The sequence below is a fragment of the Eucyclogobius newberryi genome, unplaced genomic scaffold (assembly GCF_026437365.1).
Source record: "Eucyclogobius newberryi isolate DKJ021-1_F unplaced genomic scaffold, fEucNew1.0.hap1 SCAF_6, whole genome shotgun sequence".
NCBI lineage: Eukaryota > Metazoa > Chordata > Actinopteri > Gobiiformes > Gobiidae > Eucyclogobius > Eucyclogobius newberryi.
The window spans coordinates 37,827,996-37,851,228 of NW_027316278.1; the positions used below are offsets into that span (position 1 = coordinate 37,827,996).

Genomic DNA, 23,233 nt, shown 5'->3' on the forward strand with positions numbered 1-23,233 from the left:
TAAAAGACCAACTGCAATGTTGGCATTCCGCAGACTGCCCTTTCAACTTCATACCAATGTCTCAAGAGGGTGTAAGATGGCATTTAAGATACAGTTCCGCCCCTTTCCTTGAGTTGATTTTAGCTACAGCTTTTTTGCACTTGGTAACACTCTGTCATCGTCGTAGTGAGCGTGGTTGATTAAGACATCAAGACAATATCCTCTGCAAACAACAGTGGCGCAAAGGCCTGACCATCAGGCGCTCGCCTTCGAGCCTAATGCATGAGGTCAAATCTTATCCTTGCCTTGAGAAGTATTTAAAACAAATAGATAGGTGTGCAGCGACACAGCATATAAAGTATGATGTAACAGTTCTGTTGAGCCAATGCATGTGCTCCACCAAATATTTCAGAATATACACAAGGGCAGAGGTGAGGTGGCTACAGGTACATCTTGTATATTTTGAACAAAAGGACAGTTGAAGAGTTCCTGATTACGTTTGCTTTTCACATAATAGTCAATCTACAGCAATTTACACGTCCTCATTCAGCGTTGTCGCTAAGCATCCAAAAGATATGCCTATGCCCAGCCATCATCAATGAGAAGGAGCGGAAAAACGGGGCACAGAAAGTACAACACACAATGAAGTCCCCTGAAGGTTTCCATGCCCACATTCTCTCAACTCCGCAGCAGCATGTGCTGTGTGATCTGAAAAGACCTCAAAGGCTTGCCTCACACCACATGGAAACCTTGATGAGCCTGTAAGGTCTATCGCACAGACACAAGATAAGTCAAAAACTACTGACAAATCTGACAAGTCTGACAAATCTGACAAATCTGACAAATCCTTTTTCTTTAGGAGAATACCCAGTAAACGCCCAACCTATAGCATTTGTATGATGCTAAACCTATTTATAAGCATTACTAGTGCCCCTTTTCCATTAGCACCTACTTTGCTCAACTCTATTCAGCCCTGCTTTAGCACATTTCCATTTGGTGCTACCGCCTCAGACCAGGTACACTTTTAGTACCCTCTTCTCCCTTGGGCCAAGTCGAGCAAAGCAGGGACTAAACGTGACGTCCACAGACTATCAGATGTTGATTGGGTAAAAGTGTAACGTTTCTGCAGCAGCAGAAGTTGTCGGAACACTGTTGTGGCATCTGTAAACAAGCTGCGCCTTACACAAGTTTCGTGGCTGAAGGATAATAAACAACTGTTGTGCAAAAGCTAGCGCAGCTGGCATCGGCTGTTTCCTCCGGTCCAGAATAAAGCCACTCATGTCAAGACGACAAATAAAACAAGCGGAACCGTTCTACTTTAGATGCGCGTTCAAACTGTGTATTTAGCCTTTTTTGAATGGGTTGCAATAGGGCAGATAAAAGTTTGGAATGCACAGAAAAACGGCATGAGGTCAAACTCAGTCAATACCAGAGGAGGGTAAACTACAATCAACCCTTAATAAAAAGGTAGATAAGTGTGCAAGCTTAAAGCTCAGCTAACACTGTGTGATTGTGTCATTGTGTCTTTGCCACCCTCATATTTGCAGACAGGTAGGGGAGTATAGCTCAGTGGTAGAGCATTTGACTGCAGATCAAGAGGTCCCCGGTTCAAATCCGGATGCTCCCTTTACTTAAATAGAATTTGTATTTGTTAAAAGACCAACTGCAATGTTGGTATTCCGCAGACTGCCCTTTCAACTTCATACCAATGTCTCAAGAGGGTGTAAGATGGCATTTAAGATACAGTTCCGCCCCTTTCCTTGAGTTGATTTTAGCTATAGCTTTTTTGCACTTGGTAACACTCTGTCATCGTCGTAGTGAGCGTGGTTGATTAAGACATCAAGACAACATCCTCTGCAAACAACAGTGGCGCAAAGGCCTGACCATCAGGCGCTCGCCTTCGAGCCTAATGCATGAGGTCAAATCTTATCCTTGCCTTGAGAAGTATTTAAAACAAATAGATAGGTGTGCAGAGACACAGCATAAAAAGTATGATGTAACAGTTCTGTTGAGCCAATGCATGTGCTCCACCAAATATTTCAGAATATACACAAGTGAGGTGGCTACAGGTACATCTTGTATATTTTGAACAAAAGGACAGTTGAAGAGTTCCTGATTACGTTTGCTTTTCACATAATAGTCAATCTACAGCAATTTACACGTCCTCATTCAGCGTTGTCGCTAAGCATCCAAAAGATATGCCTATGCCCATCCATCATCAATGAGAAGGAGCGGAAAAACGGGGCACAGAAAGTACAACACACAATGAAGTCCCCTGAAGGTTTCCATGCCCACATTCTCTCAACTCCGCAGCAGCATGTGCTGTGTGATCTGAAAAGACCTCAAAGGCTTGCCTCACACCACATGGAAACCTTGATGAGCCTGTAAGGTCTATCGCACAGACACAAGATAAGTCAAAAACTACTGACAAATCTGACAAGTCTGACAAATCTGACAAATCTGACAAATCCTTTTTCTTTAGGAGAATACCCAGTAAACGCCCAACCTATAGCATTTGTATGATGCTAAACCTATTTATAAGCATTACTAGTGCCCCTTTTCCATTAGCACCTACTTTGCTCAACTCTATTCAGCCCTGCTTTAGCACATTTCCATTTGGTGCTACCGCCTCAGACCAGGTACACTTTTAGTACCCTCTTCTCCCTTGGGCCAAGTCGAGCAAAGCAGGGACTAAACGTGACGTCCACAGACTATCAGATGTTGATTGGGTAAAAGTGTAACGTTTCTGCAGCAGCAGAAGTTGTCGGAACACTGTTGTGGCATCTGTAAACAAGCTGCGCCTTACACAAGTTTCGTGGCTGAAGGATAATAAACAACTGTTGTGCAAAAGCTAGCGCAGCTGGCATCGGCTGTTTCCTCCGGTCCAGAATAAAGCCACTCATGTCAAGACGACAAATAAAACAAGCGGAACCGTTCTACTTTAGATGCGCGTTCAAACTGTGTATTTAGCCTTTTTTGAATGGGTTGCAATAGGGCAGATAAAAGTTTGGAATGCACAGAAAAACGGCATGAGGTCAAACTCAGTCAATACCAGAGGAGGGTAAACTACAATCAACCCTTAATGAAAAGGTAGATAAGTGTGCAAGCTTCAAAGCTCAGCTAACACTGTGTGATTGTGTCAATGTGTCTTTGCCACCCTCATATTTGGAGACAGATAGGGGAGTATAGCTCAGTGGTAGAGCATTTTACTGCAGATCAAGAGGTCCCCGGTTCAAATCCGGATGCTCCCTTTACTTAAATATAATTTGTATTTGTTAAAAGACCAACTGCAATGTTGGCATTCCGCAGACTGCCCTTTCAACTTCATACCAATGTCTCAAGAGGGTGTAAGATGGCATTTAAGATACAGTTCCGCCCCTTTCCTTGAGTTGATTTTAGCTACAGCTTTTTTGCACTTGGTAACACTCTGTCATCGTCGTAGTGAGCGTGGTTAAGACATCAAGACAACATCCTCTGCAAACAACAGTGGCGCAAAGGCCTGACCATCAGGCGCTCGCCTTCGAGCCTAATGCATGAGGTCAAATCTTATCCTTGCCTTGAGAAGTATTTAAAACAAATAGATAGCTGTGCAGCGACACAGCATATAAAGTATGATGTAACAGTTCTGTTGAGCCAATGCATATGCTCCACCAAATATTTCAGAATATACACAAGTGAGGTGGCTACAGGTACATCTTGTATATTTTGAACAAAAGGACAGTTGAAGAGTTCCTGATTACGTTTGCTTTTCACATAATAGTCAATCTACAGCAATTTACACGTCCTCATTCAGCGTTGTCGCTAAGCATCCAAAAGATATGCCTATGCCCATCCATCATCAATGAGAAGGAGCGGAACAACGGGGCACAGAAAGGACAACACACAATGAAGTCCCCTGAAGGTTTCCATGCCCACATTCTCTCAACTCCGCAGCAGCATGTGCTGTGTGATCTGAAAAGACCTCAAAGGCTTGCCTCACACCACATGGAAACCTTGATGAGCCTGTAAGGTCTATCGCACAGACACAAGATAAGTCAAAAACTACTGACAAATCTGACAAGTCTGACAAATCTGACAAATCTGACAAATCCTTTTTCTTTAGGAGAATACCCAGTAAACGCCCAACCTATAGCATTTGTATGATGCTAAACCTATTTATAAGCATTACTAGTGCCCCTTTTCCATTAGCACCTACTTTGCTCAACTCTATTCAGCCCTGCTTTAGCACATTTCCATTTGGTGCTACCGCCTCAGACCAGGTACACTTTTAGTACCCTCTTCTCCCTTGGGCCAAGTCGAGCAAAGCAGGGACTAAACGTGACGTCCACAGACTATCAGATGTTGATTGGGTAAAAGTGTAACGTTTCTGCAGCAGCAGAAGTTGTCGGAACACTGTTGTGGCATCTGTAAACAAGCTGCGCCTTACACAAGTTTCGTGGCTGAAGGATAATAAACAACTGTTGTGCAAAAGCTAGCGCAGCTGGCATCGGCTGTTTCCTCCGGTCTAGAATAAAGCCACTCATGTCAAGACGACAAATAAAACAAGCGGAACCGTTCTACTTTAGATGCGCGTTCAAACTGTGTATTTAGCCTTTTTTGAATGGGTTGCAATGGGGCAGATACAAGTTTGGAATGCACAGAAAAACGGCATGAGGTCAAACTCAGTCAATACCATAGGAGGGTAAACTACAATCAACCCTTGATAAAAAGGTAGATAAGTGTGCAAGCTTAAAGCTCAGCTAACACTGTGTGATTGTGTCATTGTGTCTTTGCCCCCCTCATATTTGCAGACAGGTAGGCGGTATATCTCAGTGGTAGAGCATTTGACTGCAGATCAAGAGGTCCCCGGTTCAAATCCGGATGCTCCCTTTACTTAAATAGAATTTGTATTTGTTAAAAGACCAACTGCAATGTTGGCATTCCGCAGACTGCCCTTTCAACTTCATACCAATGTCTCAAGAGGGTGTAAGATGGCATTTAAGATACAGTTCCGCCCCTTTCCTTGAGTTGATTTTAGCTACAGCTTTTTTGCACTTGGTAACACTCTGTCATCGTCGTAGTGAGCGTGGTTGATTAAGACATCAAGACAATATCCTCTGCAAACAACAGTGGCGCAAAGGCCTGACCATCAGGCGCTCGCCTTCGAGCCTAATGCATGAGGTCAAATCTTATCCTTGCCTTGAGAAGTATTTAAAACAAATAGATAGCTGTGCAGCGACACAGCATATAAAGTATGATGTAACAGTTCTGTTGAGCCAATGCATGTGCTCCACCAAATATTTCAGAATATACACAAGTGAGGTGGCTACAGGTACATCTTGTATATTTTGAACAAAAGGACAGTTGAAGAGTTCCTGATTACGTTTGCTTTTCACATAATAGTCAATCTACAGCAATTTACACGTCCTCATTCAGCGTTGTCGCTAAGCATCCAAAAGATATGCCTATGCCCATCCATCATCAATGAGAAGGAGCGGAAAAACGGGGCACAGAAAGTACAACACACAATGAAGTCCCCTGAAGGTTTCCATGCCCACATTCTCTCAACTCCGCAGCAGCATGTGCTGTGTGATCTGAAAAGACCTCAAAGGCTTGCCTCACACCACATGGAAACCTTGATGAGCCTGTAAGGTCTATCGCACAGACACAAGATAAGTCAAAAACTACTGACAAATCTGACAAGTCTGACAAATCTGACAAATCTGACAAATCCTTTTTCTTTAGGAGAATACCCAGTAAACGCCCAACCTATAGCATTTGTATGATGCTAAACCTATTTATAAGCATTACTAGTGCCCCTTTTCCATTAGCACCTACTTTTCTCAACTCTATTCAGCCCTGCTTTAGCACATTTCCATTTGGTGCTACCGCCTCAGACCAGGTACACTTTTAGTACCCTCTTCTCCCTTGGGCCAAGTCGAGCAAAGCAGGGACTAAACGTGACGTCCACAGACTATCAGATGTTGATTGGGTAAAAGTGTAACGTTTCTGCAGCAGCAGAAGTTGTCGGAACACTGTTGTGGCATCTGTAAACAAGCTGCGCCTTACACAAGTTTCGTGGCTGAAGGATAATAAACAACTGTTGTGCAAAAGCTAGCGCAGCTGGCATCGGCTGTTTCCTCCGGTCCAGAATAAAGCCACTCATGTCAAGACGACAAATAAAACAAGCGGAACCGTTCTACTTTAGATGCGCGTTCAAACTGTGTATTTAGCCTTTTTTGAATGGGTTGCAATAGGGCAGATAAAAGTTTGGAATGCACAGAAAAACGGCATGAGGTCAAACTCAGTCAATACCAGAGGAGGGTAAACTACAATCAACCCTTAATGAAAAGGTAGATAAGTGTGCAAGCTTCAAAGCTCAGCTAACACTGTGTGATTGTGTCAATGTGTCTTTGCCACCCTCATATTTGGAGACAGATAGGGGAGTATAGCTCAGTGGTAGAGCAATTTACTGCAGATCAAGAGGTCCCCGGTTCAAATCCGGATGCTCCCTTTACTTAAATATAATTTGTATTTGTTAAAAGACCAACTGCAATGTTGGCATTCCGCAGACTGCCCTTTCAACTTCATACCAATGTCTCAAGAGGGTGTAAGATGGCATTTAAGATACAGTTCCGCCCCTTTCCTTGAGTTGATTTTAGCTATAGCTTTTTTGCACTTGGTAACACTCTGTCATCGTCGTAGTGAGCGTGGTTGATTAAGACATCAAGACAACATCCTCTGCAAACAACAGTGGCGCAAAGGCCTGACCATCAGGCGCTCGCCTTCGAGCCTAATGCATGAGGTCAAATCTTATCCTTGCCTTGAGAAGTATTTAAAACAAATAGATAGCTGTGCAGCGACACAGCATATAAAGTATGATGTAACAGTTCTGTTGAGCCAATGCATGTGCTCCACCAAATATTTCAGAATATACACAAGTGAGGTGGCTACAGGTACATCTTGTATATTTTGAACAAAAGGACAGTTGAAGAGTTCCTGATTACGTTTGCTTTTCACATAATAGTCAATCTACAGCAATTTACACGTCCTCATTCAGCGTTGTCGCTAAGCATCCAAAAGATATGCCTATGCCCATCCATCATCAATGAGAAGGAGCGGAAAAACGGGGCACAGAAAGTACAACACACAATGAAGTCCCCTGAAGGTTTCCATGCCCACATTCTCTCAACTCCGCAGCAGCATGTGCTGTGTGATTTGAAAAGACCTCAAAGGCTTGCCTCACACCACATGGAAACCTTGATGAGCCTGTAAGGTCTATCGCACAGACACAAGATAAGTCAAAAACTACTGACAAATCTGACAAGTCTGACAAATCTGACAAATCCTTTTTCTTTAGGAGAATACCCAGTAAACGCCCAACCTATAGCATTTGTATGATGCTAAACCTATTTATAAGCATTACTAGTGCCCCTTTTCCATTAGCACCTACTTTGCTCAACTCTATTCAGCCCTGCTTTAGCACATTTCCATTTGGTGCTACCGCCTCAGACCAGGTACACTTTTAGTACCCTCTTCTCCCTTGGGCCAAGTCGAGCAAAGCAGGGACTAAACGTGACGTCCACAGACTATCAGATGTTGATTGGGTAAAAGTGTAACGTTTCTGCAGCAGCAGAAGTTGTCGGAACACTGTTGTGGCATCTGTAAACAAGCTGCGCCTTACACAAGTTTCGTGGCTGAAGGATAATAAACAACTGTTGTGCAAAAGCTAGCGCAGCTGGCATCGGCTGTTTCCTCCGGTCTAGAATAAAGCCACTCATGTCAAGACGACAAATAAAACAAGCGGAACCGTTCTACTTTAGATGCGCGTTCAAACTGTGTATTTAGCCTTTTTTGAATGGGTTGCAATGGGGCAGATACAAGTTTGGAATGCACAGAAAAACGGCATGAGGTCAAACTCAGTCAATACCATAGGAGGGTAAACTACAATCAACCCTTGATAAAAAGGTAGATAAGTGTGCAAGCTTAAAGCTCAGCTAACACTGTGTGATTGTGTCATTGTGTCTTTGCCCCCCTCATATTTGCAGACAGGTAGGGGGTATATCTCAGTGGTAGAGCATTTGACTGCAGATCAAGAGGTCCCCTGTTCAAATCCGGATGGTCCCTTTACTTAAATAGAATTTGTATTTGTTAAAAGACCAACTGCAATGTTGGCATTCCGCAGACTGCCCTTTCAACTTCATACCAATGTCTCAAGAGGGTGTAAGATGGCATTTAAGATACAGTTCCGCCCCTTTCCTTGAGTTGATTTTAGCTACAGCTTTTTTGCACTTGGTAACACTCTGTCATCGTCGTAGTGAGCGTGGTTGATTAAGACATCAAGACAATATCCTCTGCAAACAACAGTGGCGCAAAGGCCTGACCATCAGGCGCTCGCCTTCGAGCCTAATGCATGAGGTCAAATCTTATCCTTGCCTTGAGAAGTATTTAAAACAAATAGATAGCTGTGCAGCGACACAGCATATAAAGTATGATGTAACAGTTCTGTTGAGCCAATGCATGTGCTCCACCAAATATTTCAGAATATACACAAGTGAGGTGGCTACAGGTACATCTTGTATATTTTGAACAAAAGGACAGTTGAAGAGTTCCTGATTACGTTTGCTTTTCACATAATAGTCAATCTACAGCAATTTACACGTCCTCATTCAGCGTTGTCGCTAAGCATCCAAAAGATATGCCTATGCCCATCCATCATCAATGAGAAGGAGCGGAAAAACGGGGCACAGAAAGTACAACACACAATGAAGTCCCCTGAAGGTTTCCATGCCCACATTCTCTCAACTCCGCAGCAGCATGTGCTGTGTGATCTGAAAAGACCTCAAAGGCTTGCCTCACACCACATGGAAACCTTGATGAGCCTGTAAGGTCTATCGCACAGACACAAGATAAGTCAAAAACTACTGACAAATCTGACAAGTCTGACAAATCTGACAAATCTGACAAATCCTTTTTCTTTAGGAGAATACCCAGTAAACGCCCAACCTATAGCATTTGTATGATGCTAAACCTATTTATAAGCATTACTAGTGCCCCTTTTCCATTAGCACCTACTTTTCTCAACTCTATTCAGCCCTGCTTTAGCACATTTCCATTTGGTGCTACCGCCTCAGACCAGGTACACTTTTAGTACCCTCTTCTCCCTTGGGCCAAGTCGAGCAAAGCAGGGACTAAACGTGACGTCCACAGACTATCAGATGTTGATTGGGTAAAAGTGTAACGTTTCTGCAGCAGCAGAAGTTGTCGGAACACTGTTGTGGCATCTGTAAACAAGCTGCGCCTTACACAAGTTTCGTGGCTGAAGGATAATAAACAACTGTTGTGCAAAAGCTAGCGCAGCTGGCATCGGCTGTTTCCTCCGGTCCAGAATAAAGCCACTCATGTCAAGACGACAAATAAAACAAGCGGAACCGTTCTACTTTAGATGCGCGTTCAAACTGTGTATTTAGCCTTTTTTGAATGGGTTGCAATAGGGCAGATAAAAGTTTGGAATGCACAGAAAAACGGCATGAGGTCAAACTCAGTCAATACCAGAGGAGGGTAAACTACAATCAACCCTTAATGAAAAGGTAGATAAGTGTGCGAGCTTCAAAGCTCAGCTAACACTGTGTGATTGTGTCAATGTGTCTTTGCCACCCTCATATTTGGAGACAGATAGGGGAGTATAGCTCAGTGGTAGAGCATTTTACTGCAGATCAAGAGGTCCCCGGTTCAAATCCGGATGCTCCCTTTACTTAAATATAATTTGTATTTGTTAAAAGACCAACTGCAATGTTGGCATTCCGCAGACTGCCCTTTCAACTTCATACCAATGTCTCAAGAGGGTGTAAGATGGCATTTAAGATACAGTTCCGCCCCTTTCCTTGAGTTGATTTTAGCTATAGCTTTTTTGCACTTGGTAACACTCTGTCATCGTCGTAGTGAGCGTGGTTGATTAAGACATCAAGACAACATCCTCTGCAAACAACAGTGGCGCAAAGGCCTGACCATCAGGCGCTCGCCTTCGAGCCCAATGCATGAGGTCAAATCTTATCCTTGCCTTGAGAAGTATTTAAAACAAATAGATAGCTGTGCAGCGACACAGCATATAAAGTATGATGTAACAGTTCTGTTGAGCCAATGCATGTGCTCCACCAAATATTTCAGAATATACACAAGTGAGGTGGCTACAGGTACATCTTGTATATTTTGAACAAAAGGACAGTTGAAGAGTTCCTGATTACGTTTGCTTTTCACATAATAGTCAATCTACAGCAATTTACACGTCCTCATTCAGCGTTGTCGCTAAGCATCCAAAAGATATGCCTATGCCCATCCATCATCAATGAGAAGGAGCGGAAAAACGGGGCACAGAAAGTACAACACACAATGAAGTCCCCTGAAGGTTTCCATGCCCACATTCTCTCAACTCCGCAGCAGCATGTGCTGTGTGATCTGAAAAGACCTCAAAGGCTTGCCTCACACCACATGGAAACCTTGATGAGCCTGTAAGGTCTATCGCACAGACACAAGATAAGTCAAAAACTACTGACAAATCTGACAAGTCTGACAAATCTGACAAATCTGACAAATCCTTTTTCTTTAGGAGAATACCCAGTAAACGCCCAACCTATAGCATTTGTATGATGCTAAACCTATTTATAAGCATTACTAGTGCCCCTTTTCCATTAGCACCTACTTTTCTCAACTCTATTCAGCCCTGCTTTAGCACATTTCCATTTGGTGCTACCGCCTCAGACCAGGTACACTTTTAGTACCCTCTTCTCCCTTGGGCCAAGTCGAGCAAAGCAGGGACTAAACGTGACGTCCACAGACTATCAGATGTTGATTGGGTAAAAGTGTAACGTTTCTGCAGCAGCAGAAGTTGTCGGAACACTGTTGTGGCATCTGTAAACAAGCTGCGCCTTACACAAGTTTCGTGGCTGAAGGATAATAAACAACTGTTGTGCAAAAGCTAGCGCAGCTGGCATCGGCTGTTTCCTCCGGTCCAGAATAAAGCCACTCATGTCAAGACGACAAATAAAACAAGCGGAACCGTTCTACTTTAGATGCGCGTTCAAACTGTGTATTTAGCCTTTTTTGAATGGGTTGCAATAGGGCAGATAAAAGTTTGGAATGCACAGAAAAACGGCATGAGGTCAAACTCAGTCAATACCAGAGGAGGGTAAACTACAATCAACCCTTAATGAAAAGGTAGATAAGTGTGCGAGCTTCAAAGCTCAGCTAACACTGTGTGATTGTGTCAATGTGTCTTTGCCACCCTCATATTTGGAGACAGATAGGGGAGTATAGCTCAGTGGTAGAGCATTTTACTGCAGATCAAGAGGTCCCCGGTTCAAATCCGGATGCTCCCTTTACTTAAATATAATTTGTATTTGTTAAAAGACCAACTGCAATGTTGGCATTCCGCAGACTGCCCTTTCAACTTCATACCAATGTCTCAAGAGGGTGTAAGATGGCATTTAAGATACAGTTCCGCCCCTTTCCTTGAGTTGATTTTAGCTATAGCTTTTTTGCACTTGGTAACACTCTGTCATCGTCGTAGTGAGCGTGGTTGATTAAGACATCAAGACAACATCCTCTGCAAACAACAGTGGCGCAAAGGCCTGACCATCAGGCGCTCGCCTTCGAGCCCAATGCATGAGGTCAAATCTTATCCTTGCCTTGAGAAGTATTTAAAACAAATAGATAGCTGTGCAGCGACACAGCATATAAAGTATGATGTAACAGTTCTGTTGAGCCAATGCATGTGCTCCACCAAATATTTCAGAATATACACAAGTGAGGTGGCTACAGGTACATCTTGTATATTTTGAACAAAAGGACAGTTGAAGAGTTCCTGATTACGTTTGCTTTTCACATAATAGTCAATCTACAGCAATTTACACGTCCTCATTCAGCGTTGTCGCTAAGCATCCAAAAGATATGCCTATGCCCATCCATCATCAATGAGAAGGAGCGGAAAAACGGGGCACAGAAAGTACAACACACAATGAAGTCCCCTGAAGGTTTCCATGCCCACATTCTCTCAACTCCGCAGCAGCATGTGCTGTGTGATCTGAAAAGACCTCAAAGGCTTGCCTCACACCACATGGAAACCTTGATGAGCCTGTAAGGTCTATCGCACAGACACAAGATAAGTCAAAAACTACTGACAAATCTGACAAGTCTGACAAATCTGACAAATCTGACAAATCCTTTTTCTTTAGGAGAATACCCAGTAAACGCCCAACCTATAGCATTTGTATGATGCTAAACCTATTTATAAGCATTACTAGTGCCCCTTTTCCATTAGCACCTACTTTTCTCAACTCTATTCAGCCCTGCTTTAGCACATTTCCATTTGGTGCTACCGCCTCAGACCAGGTACACTTTTAGTACCCTCTTCTCCCTTGGGCCAAGTCGAGCAAAGCAGGGACTAAACGTGACGTCCACAGACTATCAGATGTTGATTGGGTAAAAGTGTAACGTTTCTGCAGCAGCAGAAGTTGTCGGAACACTGTTGTGGCATCTGTAAACAAGCTGCGCCTTACACAAGTTTCGTGGCTGAAGGATAATAAACAACTGTTGTGCAAAAGCTAGCGCAGCTGGCATCGGCTGTTTCCTCCGGTCCAGAATAAAGCCACTCATGTCAAGACGACAAATAAAACAAGCGGAACCGTTCTACTTTAGATGCGCGTTCAAACTGTGTATTTAGCCTTTTTTGAATGGGTTGCAATAGGGCAGATAAAAGTTTGGAATGCACAGAAAAACGGCATGAGGTCAAACTCAGTCAATACCAGAGGAGGGTAAACTACAATCAACCCTTAATGAAAAGGTAGATAAGTGTGCAAGCTTCAAAGCTCAGCTAACACTGTGTGATTGTGTCAATGTGTCTTTGCCACCCTCATATTTGGAGACAGATAGGGGAGTATAGCTCAGTGGTAGAGCAATTTACTGCAGATCAAGAGGTCCCCGGTTCAAATCCGGATGCTCCCTTTACTTAAATATAATTTGTATTTGTTAAAAGACCAACTGCAATGTTGGCATTCCGCAGACTGCCCTTTCAACTTCATACCAATGTCTCAAGAGGGTGTAAGATGGCATTTAAGATACAGTTCCGCCCCTTTCCTTGAGTTGATTTTAGCTATAGCTTTTTTGCACTTGGTAACACTCTGTCATCGTCGTAGTGAGCGTGGTTGATTAAGACATCAAGACAACATCCTCTGCAAACAACAGTGGCGCAAAGGCCTGACCATCAGGCGCTCGCCTTCGAGCCTAATGCATGAGGTCAAATCTTATCCTTGCCTTGAGAAGTATTTAAAACAAATAGATAGCTGTGCAGCGACACAGCATATAAAGTATGATGTAACAGTTCTGTTGAGCCAATGCATGTGCTCCACCAAATATTTCAGAATATACACAAGTGAGGTGGCTACAGGTACATCTTGTATATTTTGAACAAAAGGACAGTTGAAGAGTTCCTGATTACGTTTGCTTTTCACATAATAGTCAATCTACAGCAATTTACACGTCCTCATTCAGCGTTGTCGCTAAGCATCCAAAAGATATGCCTATGCCCATCCATCATCAATGAGAAGGAGCGGAAAAACGGGGCACAGAAAGTACAACACACAATGAAGTCCCCTGAAGGTTTCCATGCCCACATTCTCTCAACTCCGCAGCAGCATGTGCTGTGTGATTTGAAAAGACCTCAAAGGCTTGCCTCACACCACATGGAAACCTTGATGAGCCTGTAAGGTCTATCGCACAGACACAAGATAAGTCAAAAACTACTGACAAATCTGACAAGTCTGACAAATCTGACAAATCCTTTTTCTTTAGGAGAATACCCAGTAAACGCCCAACCTATAGCATTTGTATGATGCTAAACCTATTTATAAGCATTACTAGTGCCCCTTTTCCATTAGCACCTACTTTGCTCAACTCTATTCAGCCCTGCTTTAGCACATTTCCATTTGGTGCTACCGCCTCAGACCAGGTACACTTTTAGTACCCTCTTCTCCCTTGGGCCAAGTCGAGCAAAGCAGGGACTAAACGTGACGTCTACAGACTATCAGATGTTGATTGGGTAAAAGTGTAACGTTTCTGCAGCAGCAGAAGTTGTCGGAACACTGTTGTGGCATCTGTAAACAAGCTGCGCCTTACACAAGTTTCGTGGCTGAAGGATAATAAACAACTGTTGTGCAAAAGCTAGCGCAGCTGGCATCGGCTGTTTCCTCCGGTCTAGAATAAAGCCACTCATGTCAAGACGACAAATAAAACAAGCGGAACCGTTCTACTTTAGATGCGCGTTCAAACTGTGTATTTAGCCTTTTTTGAATGGGTTGCAATGGGGCAGATACAAGTTTGGAATGCACAGAAAAACGGCATGAGGTCAAACTCAGTCAATACCATAGGAGGGTAAACTACAATCAACCCTTGATAAAAAGGTAGATAAGTGTGCAAGCTTAAAGCTCAGCTAACACTGTGTGATTGTGTCATTGTGTCTTTGCCCCCCTCATATTTGCAGACAGGTAGGGGGTATATCTCAGTGGTAGAGCATTTGACTGCAGATCAAGAGGTCCCCTGTTCAAATCCGGATGCTCCCTTTACTTAAATAGAATTTGTATTTGTTAAAAGACCAACTGCAATGTTGGCATTCCGCAGACTGCCCTTTCAACTTCATACCAATGTCTCAAGAGGGTGTAAGATGGCATTTAAGATACAGTTCCGCCCCTTTCCTTGAGTTGATTTTAGCTACAGCTTTTTTGCACTTGGTAACACTCTGTCATCGTCGTAGTGAGCGTGGTTGATTAAGACATCAAGACAATATCCTCTGCAAACAACAGTGGCGCAAAGGCCTGACCATCAGGCGCTCGCCTTCGAGCCTAATGCATGAGGTCAAATCTTATCCTTGCCTTGAGAAGTATTTAAAACAAATAGATAGCTGTGCAGCGACACAGCATATAAAGTATGATGTAACAGTTCTGTTGAGCCAATGCATGTGCTCCACCAAATATTTCAGAATATACACAAGTGAGGTGGCTACAGGTACATCTTGTATATTTTGAACAAAAGGACAGTTGAAGAGTTCCTGATTACGTTTGCTTTTCACATAATAGTCAATCTACAGCAATTTACACGTCCTCATTCAGCGTTGTCGCTAAGCATCCAAAAGATATGCCTATGCCCATCCATCATCAATGAGAAGGAGCGGAAAAACGGGGCACAGAAAGTACAACACACAATGAAGTCCCCTGAAGGTTTCCATGCCCACATTCTCTCAACTCCGCAGCAGCATGTGCTGTGTGATCTGAAAAGACCTCAAAGGCTTGCCTCACACCACATGGAAACCTTGATGAGCCTGTAAGGTCTATCGCACAGACACAAGATAAGTCAAAAACTACTGACAAATCTGACAAGTCTGACAAATCTGACAAATCTGACAAATCCTTTTTCTTTAGGAGAATACCCAGTAAACGCCCAACCTATAGCATTTGTATGATGCTAAACCTATTTATAAGCATTACTAGTGCCCCTTTTCCATTAGCACCTACTTTTCTCAACTCTATTCAGCCCTGCTTTAGCACATTTCCATTTGGTGCTACCGCCTCAGACCAGGTACACTTTTAGTACCCTCTTCTCCCTTGGGCCAAGTCGAGCAAAGCAGGGACTAAACGTGACGTCCACAGACTATCAGATGTTGATTGGGTAAAAGTGTAACGTTTCTGCAGCAGCAGAAGTTGTCGGAACACTGTTGTGGCATCTGTAAACAAGCTGCGCCTTACACAAGTTTCGTGGCTGAAGGATAATAAACAACTGTTGTGCAAAAGCTAGCGCAGCTGGCATCGGCTGTTTCCTCCGGTCCAGAATAAAGCCACTCATGTCAAGACGACAAATAAAACAAGCGGAACCGTTCTACTTTAGATGCGCGTTCAAACTGTGTATTTAGCCTTTTTTGAATGGGTTGCAATAGGGCAGATAAAAGTTTGGAATGCACAGAAAAACGGCATGAGGTCAAACTCAGTCAATACCAGAGGAGGGTAAACTACAATCAACCCTTAATGAAAAGGTAGATAAGTGTGCGAGCTTCAAAGCTCAGCTAACACTGTGTGATTGTGTCAATGTGTCTTTGCCACCCTCATATTTGGAGACAGATAGGGGAGTATAGCTCAGTGGTAGAGCATTTTACTGCAGATCAAGAGGTCCCCGGTTCAAATCCGGATGCTCCCTTTACTTAAATATAATTTGTATTTGTTAAAAGACCAACTGCAATGTTGGCATTCCGCAGACTGCCCTTTCAACTTCATACCAATGTCTCAAGAGGGTGTAAGATGGCATTTAAGATACAGTTCCGCCCCTTTCCTTGAGTTGATTTTAGCTATAGCTTTTTTGCACTTGGTAACACTCTGTCATCGTCGTAGTGAGCGTGGTTGATTAAGACATCAAGACAACATCCTCTGCAAACAACAGTGGCGCAAAGGCCTGACCATCAGGCGCTCGCCTTCGAGCCTAATGCATGAGGTCAAATCTTATCCTTGCCTTGAGAAGTATTTAAAACAAATAGATAGCTGTGCAGCGACACAGCATATAAAGTATGATGTAACAGTTCTGTTGAGCCAATGCATGTGCTCCACCAAATATTTCAGAATATACACAAGTGAGGTGGCTACAGGTACATCTTGTATATTTTGAACAAAAGGACAGTTGAAGAGTTCCTGATTACGTTTGCTTTTCACATAATAGTCAATCTACAGCAATTTACACGTCCTCATTCAGCGTTGTCGCTAAGCATCCAAAAGATATGCCTATGCCCATCCATCATCAATGAGAAGGAGCGGAAAAACGGGGCACAGAAAGTACAACACACAATGAAGTCCCCTGAAGGTTTCCATGCCCACATTCTCTCAACTCCGCAGCAGCATGTGCTGTGTGATTTGAAAAGACCTCAAAGGCTTGCCTCACACCACATGGAAACCTTGATGAGCCTGTAAGGTCTATCGCACAGACACAAGATAAGTCAAAAACTACTGACAAATCTGACAAGTCTGACAAATCTGACAAATCCTTTTTCTTTAGGAGAATACCCAGTAAACGCCCAACCTATAGCATTTGTATGATGCTAAACCTATTTATAAGCATTACTAGTGCCCCTTTTCCATTAGCACCTACTTTGCTCAACTCTATTCAGCCCTGCTTTAGCACATTTCCATTTGGTGCTACCGCCTCAGACCAGGTACACTTTTAGTACCCTCTTCTCCCTTGGGCCAAGTCGAGCAAAGCAGGGACTAAACGTGACGTCCACAGACTATCAGATGTTGATTGGGTAAAAGTGTAACGTTTCTGCAGCAGCAGAAGTTGTCGGAACACTGTTGTGGCATCTGTAAACAAGCTGCGCCTTACACAAGTTTCGTGGCTGAAGGATAATAAACAACTGTTGTGCAAAAGCTAGCGCAGCTGGCATCGGCTGTTTCCTCCGGTCCAGAATAAAGCCACTCATGTCAAGACGACAAATAAAACAAGCGGAACCGTTCTACTTTAGATGCGCGTTCAAACTGTGTATTTAGCCTTTTTTGAATGGGTTGCAATAGGGCAGATAAAAGTTTGGAATGCACAGAAAAACGGCATGAGGTCAAACTCAGTCAATACCAGAGGAGGGTAAACTACAATCAACCCTTAATGAAAAGGTAGATAAGTGTGCAAGCTTCAAAGCTCAGCTAACACTGTGTGATTGTGTCAATGTGTCTTTGCCACCCTCATATTTGGAGACAGATAGGGGAGTATAGCTCAGTGGTAGAGCATTTTACTGCAGATCAAGAGGTCCCCGGTTCAAATCCGGATGCTCCCTTTACTTAAATATAATTTGTATTTGTTAAAAGACCAACTGCAATGTTGGCATTCCGCAGACTGCCCTTTCAACTTCATACCAATGTCTCAAGAGGGTGTAAGATGGCATTTAAGATACAGTTCCGCCCCTTTCCTTGAGTTGATTTTAGCTACAGCTTTTTTGCACTTGGTAACACTCTGTCATCGTCGTAGTGAGCGTGGTTAAGACATCAAGACAACATCCTCTGCAAACAACAGTGGCGCAAAGGCCTGACCATCAGGCGCTCGCCTTCGAGCCTAATGCATGAGGTCAAATCTTATCCTTGCCTTGAGAAGTATTTAAAACAAATAGATAGCTGTGCAGCGACACAGCATATAAAGTATGATGTAACAGTTCTGTTGAGCCAATGCATGTGCTCCACCAAATATTTCAGAATATACACAAGTGAGGTGGCTACAGGTACATCTTGTATATTTTGAACAAAAGGACAGTTGAAGAGTTCCTGATTACGTTTGCTTTTCACATAATAGTCAATCTACAGCAATTTACACGTCCTCATTCAGCGTTGTCGCTAAGCATCCAAAAGATATGCCTATGCCCATCCATCATCAATGAGAAGGAGCGGAACAACGGGGCACAGAAAGGACAACACACAATGAAGTCCCCTGAAGGTTTCCATGCCCACATTCTCTCAACTCCGCAGCAGCATGTGCTGTGTGATCTGAAAAGACCTCAAAGGCTTGCCTCACACCACATGGAAACCTTGATGAGCCTGTAAGGTCTATCGCACAGACACAAGATAAGTCAAAAACTACTGACAAATCTGACAAGTCTGACAAATCTGACAAATCTGACAAATCCTTTTTCTTTAGGAGAATACCCAGTAAACGCCCAACCTATAGCATTTGTATGATGCTAAACCTATTTATAAGCATTACTAGTGCCCCTTTTCCATTAGCACCTACTTTGCTCAACTCTATTCAGCCCTGCTTTAGCACATTTCCATTTGGTGCTACCGCCTCAGACCAGGTACACTTTTAGTACCCTCTTCTCCCTTGGGCCAAGTCGAGCAAAGCAGGGACTAAACGTGACGTCCACAGACTATCAGATGTTGATTGGGTAAAAGTGTAACGTTTCTGCAGCAGCAGAAGTTGTCGGAACACTGTTGTGGCATCTGTAAACAAGCTGCGCCTTACACAAGTTTCGTGGCTGAAGGATAATAAACAACTGTTGTGCAAAAGCTAGCGCAGCTGGCATCGGCTGTTTCCTCCGGTCTAGAATAAAGCCACTCATGTCAAGACGACAAATAAAACAAGCGGAACCGTTCTACTTTAGATGCGCGTTCAAACTGTGTATTTAGCCTTTTTTGAATGGGTTGCAATGGGGCAGATACAAGTTTGGAATGCACAGAAAAACGGCATGAGGTCAAACTCAGTCAATACCATAGGAGGGTAAACTACAATCAACCCTTGATAAAAAGGTAGATAAGTGTGCAAGCTTAAAGCTCAGCTAACACTGTGTGATTGTGTCATTGTGTCTTTGCCCCCCTCATATTTGCAGACAGGTAGGGGGTATATCTCAGTGGTAGAGCATTTGACTGCAGATCAAGAGGTCCCCGGTTCAAATCCGGATGCTCCCTTTACTTAAATAGAATTTGTATTTGTTAAAAGACCAACTGCAATGTTGGCATTCCGCAGACTGCCCTTTCAACTTCATACCAATGTCTCAAGAGGGTGTAAGATGGCATTTAAGATACAGTTCCGCCCCTTTCCTTGAGTTGATTTTAGCTACAGCTTTTTTGCACTTGGTAACACTCTGTCATCGTCGTAGTGAGCGTGGTTGATTAAGACATCAAGACAATATCCTCTGCAAACAACAGTGGCGCAAAGGCCTGACCATCAGGCGCTCGCCTTCGAGCCTAATGCATGAGGTCAAATCTTATCCTTGCCTTGAGAAGTATTTAAAACAAATAGATAGCTGTGCAGCGACACAGCATATAAAGTATGATGTAACAGTTCTGTTGAGCCAATGCATGTGCTCCACCAAATATTTCAGAATATACACAAGTGAGGTGGCTACAGGTACATCTTGTATATTTTGAACAAAAGGACAGTTGAAGAGTTCCTGATTACGTTTGCTTTTCACATAATAGTCAATCTACAGCAATTTACACGTCCTCATTCAGCGTTGTCGCTAAGCATCCAAAAGATATGCCTATGCCCATCCATCATCAATGAGAAGGAGCGGAAAAACGGGGCACAGAAAGTACAACACACAATGAAGTCCCCTGAAGGTTTCCATGCCCACATTCTCTCAACTCCGCAGCAGCATGTGCTGTGTGATCTGAAAAGACCTCAAAGGCTTGCCTCACACCACATGGAAACCTTGATGAGCCTGTAAGGTCTATCGCACAGACACAAGATAAGTCAAAAACTACTGACAAATCTGACAAGTCTGACAAATCTGACAAATCTGACAAATCCTTTTTCTTTAGGAGAATACCCAGTAAACGCCCAACCTATAGCATTTGTATGATGCTAAACCTATTTATAAGCATTACTAGTGCCCCTTTTCCATTAGCACCTACTTTTCTCAACTCTATTCAGCCCTGCTTTAGCACATTTCCATTTGGTGCTACCGCCTCAGACCAGGTACACTTTTAGTACCCTCTTCTCCCTTGGGCCAAGTCGAGCAAAGCAGGGACTAAACGTGACGTCCACAGACTATCAGATGTTGATTGGGTAAAAGTGTAACGTTTCTGCAGCAGCAGAAGTTGTCGGAACACTGTTGTGGCATCTGTAAACAAGCTGTGCCTTACACAAGTTTCGTGGCTGAAGGATAATAAACAACTGTTGTGCAAAAGCTAGCGCAGCTGGCATCGGCTGTTTCCTCCGGTCCAGAATAAAGCCACTCATGTCAAGACGACAAATAAAACAAGCGGAACCGTTCTACTTTAGATGCGCGTTCAAACTGTGTATTTAGCCTTTTTTGAATGGGTTGCAATAGGGCAGATAAAAGTTTGGAATGCACAGAAAAACGGCATGAGGTCAAACTCAGTCAATACCAGAGGAGGGTAAACTACAATCAACCCTTAATGAAAAGGTAGATAAGTGTGCAAGCTTCAAAGCTCAGCTAACACTGTGTGATTGTGTCAATGTGTCTTTGCCACCCTCATATTTGGAGACAGATAGGGGAGTATAGCTCAGTGGTAGAGCATTTTACTGCAGATCAAGAGGTCCCCGGTTCAAATCCGGATGCTCCCTTTACTTAAATATAATTTGTATTTGTTAAAAGACCAACTGCAATGTTGGCATTCCGCAGACTGCCCTTTCAACTTCATACCAATGTCTCAAGAGGGTGTAAGATGGCATTTAAGATACAGTTCCGCCCCTTTCCTTGAGTTGATTTTAGCTATAGCTTTTTTGCACTTGGTAACACTCTGTCATCGTCGTAGTGAGCGTGGTTGATTAAGACATCAAGACAACATCCTCTGCAAACAACAGTGGCGCAAAGGCCTGACCATCAGGCGCTCGCCTTCGAGCCTAATGCATGAGGTCAAATCTTATCCTTGCCTTGAGAAGTATTTAAAACAAATAGATAGCTGTGCAGCGACACAGCATATAAAGTATGATGTAACAGTTCTGTTGAGCCAATGCATGTGCTCCACCAAATATTTCAGAATATACACAAGTAAGGTGGCTACAGGTACATCTTGTATATTTTGAACAAAAGGACAGTTGAAGAGTTCCTGATTACGTTTGCTTTTCACATAATAGTCAATCTACAGCAATTTACACGTCCTCATTCAGCGTTGTCGCTAAGCATCCAAAAGATATGCCTATGCCCATCCATCATCAATGAGAAGGAGCGGAAAAACGGGGCACAGAAAGTACAACACACAATGAAGTCCCCTGAAGGTTTCCATGCCCACATTCTCTCAACTCCGCAGCAGCATGTGCTGTGTAATTTGAAAAGACCTCAAAGGCTTGCCTCACACCACATGGAAACCTTGATGAGCCTGTAAGGTCTATCGCACAGACACAAGATAAGTCAAAAACTACTGACAAATCTGACAAGTCTGACAAATCTGACAAATCCTTTTTCTTTAGGAGAATACCCAGTAAACGCCCAACCTATAGCATTTGTATGATGCTAAACCTATTTATAAGCATTACTAGTGCCCCTTTTCCATTAGCACCTACTTTGCTCAACTCTATTCAGCCCTGCTTTAGCACATTTCCATTTGGTGCTACCGCCTCAGACCAGGTACACTTTTAGTACCCTCTTCTCCCTTGGGCCAAGTCGAGCAAAGCAGGGACTAAACGTGACGTCCACAGACTATCAGATGTTGATTGGGTAAAAGTGTAACGTTTCTGCAGCAGCAGAAGTTGTCGGAACACTGTTGTGGCATCTGTAAACAAGCTGCGCCTTACACAAGTTTCGTGGCTGAAGGATAATAAACAACTGTTGTGCAAAAGCTAGCGCAGCTGGCATCGGCTGTTTCCTCCGGTCCAGAATAAAGCCACTCATGTCAAGACGACAAATAAAACAAGCGGAACCGTTCTACTTTAGATGCGCGTTCAAACTGTGTATTTAGCCTTTTTTGAATGGGTTGCAATAGGGCAGATAAAAGTTTGGAATGCACAGAAAAACGGCATGAGGTCAAACTCAGTCAATACCAGAGGAGGGTAAACTACAATCAACCCTTAATAAAAAGGTAGATAAGTGTGCAAGCTTCAAAGCTCAGCTAACACTGTGTGATTGTGTCATTGTGTCTTTGCCACCCCCATATTTGCAGACAGATAGGGGAGTATAGCTCAGTGGTAGAGCATTTGACTGCAGATCAAGAGGTCATCTGCTCCCTTTACTTAAATAGAATTTGTATTTGTTAAAAGACCAACTGCAATGTTGGCATTCCGCAGACTGCCCTTTCAACTTCATACCAATTTCTCAAGAGGGTGTAAGATGGCATTTAAGATACAGTTCCGCCCCTTTCCTTGAGTTGCTTTTAGCTATAGCTTTTTTGCACTTGGTAACACTCTGTCATCGTCGTAGTGAGCGTGGTTGATTAAGACATCAAGACAACATCCTCTGCAAACAACAGTGGCGCAAAGGCCTGACCATCAGGCGCTCGCCTTCGAGCCTAATGCATGAGGTCAAATCTAATCCTTGCCTTGAGAAGTATTTAAAACAAATAGATAGGTGTGCAGAGACACAGCATATAAAGTCTGATGTAACAGTTCTGTTGAGCCAATGTATGTGCTCCACCAAATATTTCAGAATATACACAAGGGCAGAGGTGAGGTGGCTACAGGTACATCTTGTATATTTTGAACAAAAGGACAGTTGAAGAGTTCCTGATTACGTTTGCTTTTCACATAATAGTCAATCTACAGCAATTTACACGTCCTCATTCAGCGTTGTCGCTAAGCATCCAAAAGATAT

At 43.2% G+C, this 23,233-nt stretch overlaps 11 non-coding genes across 11 annotated transcripts; all 11 read left to right on the forward strand.

Annotated features, from left to right (window-relative positions):
* The first annotated feature begins 1,534 nt into the window (after window positions 1-1,534).
* trnac-gca (transfer RNA cysteine (anticodon GCA)) lies at window positions 1,535-1,606 on the forward strand. The gene has a single exon. It is a non-coding gene; the product is annotated as a tRNA-Cys (tRNA).
* A 1,552-nt stretch (window positions 1,607-3,158) lies between these two features.
* trnac-gca (transfer RNA cysteine (anticodon GCA)) lies at window positions 3,159-3,230 on the forward strand. Its single transcript has one exon. It is a non-coding gene; the product is annotated as a tRNA-Cys (tRNA).
* Window positions 3,231-4,776: 1,546 nt separating this feature from the next.
* On the forward strand, window positions 4,777-4,848 carry trnac-gca (transfer RNA cysteine (anticodon GCA)). The gene has a single exon. It is a non-coding gene; the product is annotated as a tRNA-Cys (tRNA).
* Window positions 4,849-6,400: 1,552 nt separating this feature from the next.
* On the forward strand, window positions 6,401-6,472 carry trnac-gca (transfer RNA cysteine (anticodon GCA)). Its single transcript has one exon. It is a non-coding gene; the product is annotated as a tRNA-Cys (tRNA).
* A 3,165-nt stretch (window positions 6,473-9,637) lies between these two features.
* On the forward strand, window positions 9,638-9,709 carry trnac-gca (transfer RNA cysteine (anticodon GCA)). The gene has a single exon. It is a non-coding gene; the product is annotated as a tRNA-Cys (tRNA).
* A 1,552-nt stretch (window positions 9,710-11,261) lies between these two features.
* trnac-gca (transfer RNA cysteine (anticodon GCA)) lies at window positions 11,262-11,333 on the forward strand. The gene has a single exon. It is a non-coding gene; the product is annotated as a tRNA-Cys (tRNA).
* A 1,552-nt stretch (window positions 11,334-12,885) lies between these two features.
* Window positions 12,886-12,957, forward strand: trnac-gca (transfer RNA cysteine (anticodon GCA)). The gene has a single exon. It is a non-coding gene; the product is annotated as a tRNA-Cys (tRNA).
* A 3,165-nt stretch (window positions 12,958-16,122) lies between these two features.
* On the forward strand, window positions 16,123-16,194 carry trnac-gca (transfer RNA cysteine (anticodon GCA)). The gene has a single exon. It is a non-coding gene; the product is annotated as a tRNA-Cys (tRNA).
* Window positions 16,195-17,737: 1,543 nt separating this feature from the next.
* On the forward strand, window positions 17,738-17,809 carry trnac-gca (transfer RNA cysteine (anticodon GCA)). Its single transcript has one exon. It is a non-coding gene; the product is annotated as a tRNA-Cys (tRNA).
* A 1,546-nt stretch (window positions 17,810-19,355) lies between these two features.
* Window positions 19,356-19,427, forward strand: trnac-gca (transfer RNA cysteine (anticodon GCA)). The gene has a single exon. It is a non-coding gene; the product is annotated as a tRNA-Cys (tRNA).
* A 1,552-nt stretch (window positions 19,428-20,979) lies between these two features.
* Window positions 20,980-21,051, forward strand: trnac-gca (transfer RNA cysteine (anticodon GCA)). The gene has a single exon. It is a non-coding gene; the product is annotated as a tRNA-Cys (tRNA).
* The last annotated feature ends 2,182 nt before the right edge of the window (window positions 21,052-23,233 follow it).